The sequence below is a fragment of the Pecten maximus genome, chromosome 18, assembly GCF_902652985.1.
Source record: "Pecten maximus chromosome 18, xPecMax1.1, whole genome shotgun sequence".
In the NCBI taxonomy this organism is placed as follows: Eukaryota; Metazoa; Mollusca; class Bivalvia; order Pectinida; family Pectinidae; genus Pecten; species Pecten maximus.
Window position 1 is genome coordinate 5,807,688 of NC_047032.1, and position 5,448 is coordinate 5,813,135.

General features: G+C 35.5%; 1 long non-coding RNA gene across 1 annotated transcript; it reads left to right on the top strand.

Moving 5' to 3' along the window:
* The first annotated feature begins 399 nt into the window (after positions 1-399).
* On the top strand, positions 400-4,832 carry LOC117316876. The gene is made up of 2 exons (XR_004530024.1): positions 400-500; positions 2,857-4,832. It is a non-coding gene; the product is annotated as an uncharacterized LOC117316876 (long non-coding RNA).
* The last annotated feature ends 616 nt before the right edge of the window (positions 4,833-5,448 follow it).

The window sequence follows — 5,448 nt, forward strand, 5'->3', positions numbered from 1 at the left end:
CATTGTCATTTTGACGACGTCCGTGTGAAATTACAGCTGTGTGTGGGACTCTTGGTTCATTTCAAAAATATTTGGAAAAAAAGTCAAACCTACGTTTCGTATTGATAGCAATTGGCGTAATCAGCTGACACGAACAATACATACATTAAATATACGGCAGTCTGTAGCGGTGTAAATTGGACCGCGATATTCCGGTAAACTCATAATCCGGTCAGACAAACACATCTTTCCGGAAAAATCACGATCCGGACCGATTCTGGCCTGGAACGAAATTATCCGGAATAATCGCGCTCCATTGCAAAACGGACGAACATTACATAATAAACACTATTAACAGTCGGTAGTAAATTAGTTCGCTGTCATTGATGAAATTCCATATTACAAGTAAACAGCTATTAACTTGTGAGGTCTATAAATAGCTTTGTACATAACACGACAGTGTAAATTTCAGTTCACACCGAAAACCTAGCAGTACTGGAGTGAGTTGAAGCTTGTTAACAGTAAGTGTTTGGTGATTTTCGGTTTCAGGACTAGACTATATTATAGTATAAAGACTAGACATTGTGTTGTAACTAATAATTTTACATTTTATCATGTAAGTAACTCAATCTGTCCTTATTAATTGGCGTTTCAAGCCTCTACACAGCTAGCTTGCACGCCATTGTTATGTTTATGAGTAGGTGCACAGCTCAGAGCATAATACAAACATCGTGCTCCATTGCATTTTGCAAGGCCCATAAGTCCGAAAGCCAGGTATATAAATCATGGTCACATATATTTAGCAATGAAATCTCATAATATAAGAGGCATGTGGACCAAGAATTTGTCTTACACGGAGTGAACTTTTAGAAATGGTACCGTATACATTATATCATGTATATTCATCAAGAACAGAGACAACATTGTTGCTTAGAAAGACGGAATACCCCTAAACCACGAGAAGTGTACATAGTTTTGTTCGACTGGTTCATATTTCACCGTCCAGCGATCCCAGCACTCTCAGTTGTGTTAATTAATATTGTCCCTTACATATTTACATCGTGGCCTACATACTGTATACATATACTTAACATCTCGTTAACAGGGTAGAATCTTTAATCTAGATACACAAGTAGATCACCATATGAATAAAGTGTGACACTCAATGGTTTATTTATATGTTAAATGTACCATTACTACGGACATGAATCATATCTACCCCTGAATGCACAAAGATTGAAGATTTTAAAGTTCCGGGTACACTTCAAGTCATTCTGATCTATTAGAGTTACGTCCCTTCGTTTCGCTCTGTCACTATTAATGGTATAGCAATTTGTCGACAGCCGGGGTAGTCGAAAATGACGTAAAGTGTGAGCAGGCTTGAAAAGTAACTTACTTGACTTTGCTTGTTATGTGTTGATTTGACATTGGTTGTAATATACACATGTTTTGGCTTTTTTCGACCTATGTCTTTGGGTTTTTTTGCCGGCCGCCTCCTCGGTATTGATAATATAGGCCCTTAGTATTATTACATTATTTTTAAATCATCACGTGACTGTTTTGAAATCGAGGTATTTTCATTTGTAAACACAAACACACGATAGCTCACAAGTCGAACTATTCCATCTGGGTTAGTTGGATAACGATGTTATACATTGGTTTAAATGTTATAATAACACGTTCTACATATATTCCGACGCAAATATTTATGTGTATATAAGTGTTAACACTGTACGTATAGCATAGTGACAGTAGCGAAGTACTGGTACAGACTGTATGAATATTACGGAGTTTGTTATAGCCTACTATCCAGCAATCAAGCAGAATACGAGCGGCGTCCGTATTACTGCAGTAATTGTTTTTCATGTTTAAACTGTTCCAATCTATTGCCCTGCTTCCCCAGTGTAATTCTAGGATTGTCTTTGACCCATTTGGCCATTATTCTCATTGATGCGGAAGCTGTTACCGTTTTCAACTGCACTCGATTCACATGGGAAGCCATTTTTGTGTTCAGGTGTTGTAGCTTGTTATGCGCATGCGTTATATCGAGTGTGCCACACAATTTACATATCTAGACTCTTGATCAACGAATTGTGATTTTTTTTATAATTAAAAAATTATGTTTTTATGTACAGGTATCATCAAATTCGAATGGTTATTGTTCATAAAGTTATGTATATATATATATATATATGTATAAATATATACGCAATAATAAAAAAAAACCACAAAATAGAAATTGGTTTACTGTTATGTCCCTATAATTAATTGTTCTTTGTTTTTATGGTAAATAATCAAATGTGATTGGTCGAAAAAAAAATTTCATTCTCCTATGAAAGAAATTCCGAGAATGGCGCGAAAAATGTGACGTCACAATACGACAATTGACGTTGCGTATTGATTTGAGAAAAAGAATCCCATTTAAAACCAGTAAAAATGTACATAAAACATGTTTTAAATTAGAAAATCATTTTCAAAAAATAATTATAAGCGTTGATGTCATTTTGTTTTTAGTTTCATCGGGGTATGAGACAAATTTTGTTTGCAAACTTCTGTAAGATTTATACAGTTTGCAAACAAAATTTGTTTCATACCCCGATGAAACTAAAAAAAAAAACCCCATCAATGCTTAATTAAATACAGTTATATTTTTAACGCGAAGTCAACATGCGTTATTTTAGAACTAAAGTCAGTGGCTGTTGGCTGATATCCATAGATGTTTACTTCCAATTCACAGTCGAATGTTAATGTTTCAAATTACTAACATATTATTTATAATTCTATGTGAATAACACACATAAAGAAAAGAATAAGCTTGGAACTGTTTCTATATAATTATGACGGTGTATTTTCATGGCTGCTTTATGTTTCTTTCAGAGTTCTTACATCCAGAGACAGACACAAATATGGGGTCACAGAAATCACTTGATTGGATAGTCGACTTAGACAATGCGCATGATCCAAAATATGGGGAGCCATTTCGAGTACCAATCGTAGCAGCCACCAATGAAAACTTCAAAGAATACGGCAATTTAGTTACAGACTTTGACGTCGAAGAGGTTGAAATCGTCCCATGGCCTGTAATGGGCAGACGGCCATTATGCAATGGAACAGGCATATTTGGCGGGGTCGCTGAAGGAGACTTCCTTCATGAATGGGTTGGTGACAAATGTAAAGCTAAAAGTACGGCGATCGGTTGGGGGTCGACAGTGATTTTTTCATATGTCGATTAGGAAAAGGCGTCGATCCGGACCGCAAGACAAGGGTTTTGGTTCGGGAAGCAAATAATCACCCCGACGGAAGTCAGTGTTTCTTTCCAAAGGAAAAACTTCCATTTGTGGCGCTGTTTGCTCTTCCTGGCGATGACGTCAAGTTAGAAGATTTCATGGCGTTCTACTCGGATGGGGGTTTCGGATTTCATATTCGACCGAGCGTTTGGCATCAGCCCATGATTCCTGTGAGTCAGAAAGCGGTGTTTAGGAACAAACAAGGCGCTGTCCACGCATGCGTTGGTCTCGATACCGTCAATGAGTTTGGGAGATTTCTCTCTGTTCCTCTCAAAATTGACAATGAGGAGTGATCCAGATTGACATCGCAACAATAAAATCATTGAGCTACGATTTATGTATTGTAGATTAATATATTGTAGATTTATATATTGTAGATTAATATATTGTAGATTTATATATTGTAGATTAATATATTGTAGATTTATGTATTGTAGATTTATGTATGGTAGATTTATGTATGGTAGATTTATATATTGTAGATTGATATATTGTAGATTTACATATTGTAGATTTATATATTGTAGATTTATGTATTGTAGATTTATATATTGTAGATTTATGTATTGTAGATTTATATATTGTAGATTTATATATTGTAGATTTATGTATTGTAGATTTATATATTGTAGATTTATATATTGTAGATTTATGTATTGTAGATTTGTAGATTTATGTATTGTAGATTTATGTATTGTAGATTTATGTATTGTAGATTTATAATTGTTTTAAACATGTCCTATTGTCAAAACAGACAAATGGATGAGAGACAAATTCTAACGACTCACAAGCTCTTCTCCTCGAGATTCGATAGACTCGTTGGTACACTCACGCGCATTCACACGTGTATATGAATATTTCTCATACTGCTTAACAATCCAATCCAGTGTTAATAGCTTTGTTATGTTTGAAATCATTATCTCTTGAGAGAAAAAAAATGCATAGATATAACATGTTGTCCAATTTCCATAAAATCGCTTTATTCAACAAAATATACTGAAATGAATTGTGTAAAGATAAAATGGTTCATTTTCATTTACGTATTACTACCTAGAGCACCATAATCATTCCTCTAACCAATAAACATTTAGAGAATTGAGGTTATTTTCATCCTTATTTTTTAAATGTTTTCCAAAAATAAAAATAAAATGTAAATTTCGAGTAAATTTGCACGGAAGGCATAACAATTGTTTTTAACAAAGCTAAAGATCAATCATGTCAAATTTTCATGACAACCGGGTCATTATTTTCTGGACGTGTCGCAACCCCTTAAATATCTTCTCTTCTACATAACCAAATAGGATAAACAACATAAATACAACAACTGTATTTCACAGCGACAAAGACACTGACTGAATATTTTCTGGACGTGTCGCAACCCCTTAAGTATCTTATATTGTTATAGCGTTGTGCCAACAGTAGTCTAGGGGAGACAAACCATATACATGTGTATATAGATATGGTAAAGAGTTGCTCTGCATTACCTATTAAACGTCTCTGCCCTGTTTCAGGACAGCCGGGGTAATCCTATATTATCTATTAAAAAAATCAAACAATGAACATTTACTAATATTAACCGTTCTTGTTTACCCGGATGGAACAAGTACTGGATAGCGAAGGAGGAAACCGGAGAACCCACGTAGTCGGTCAGGTGACCCCACAAAGATTAAAAGACAACTTGGCTTGCCTTACCAACAATAAGACCCCTCGCGCGCTTCTATCCGGTCCAACAAGAGTGATTGATATAAGTTGATATAACTTTACGTCGGAGGACACGAGTGCCCTCGACGGTAACCAAACACAAGTGTGAATGTGGTACTCCAGGCATGGTCTTTTGGTGTATACTTTTACCACGTCATAATGAATACAAGAAAGAAATGTTTGTAAAAACGCCCCTCTCGGTCGATAATTAATTCGCCGAGGTCATATTGTAATTAATAAGAAAGCATCTTTACAGATTATAAAAGTAAATAACTAAAAGGTTTAAATAAATAACATCACGAGTTGAATCGATGTGATGGCAGCGCGTGTTATATAGTAAATGTTTTGTTTTTCTACGCAGTAGGTTCATTTCGTCCCACAAATCTCGACCCAAACAGCGGGTAGCAGTGACAATTTCGGGTGGCAAATCTCGGCCCAAACAGCGGGTAGCGGTGACAATTTCTGGTGGCAAATCCAATAT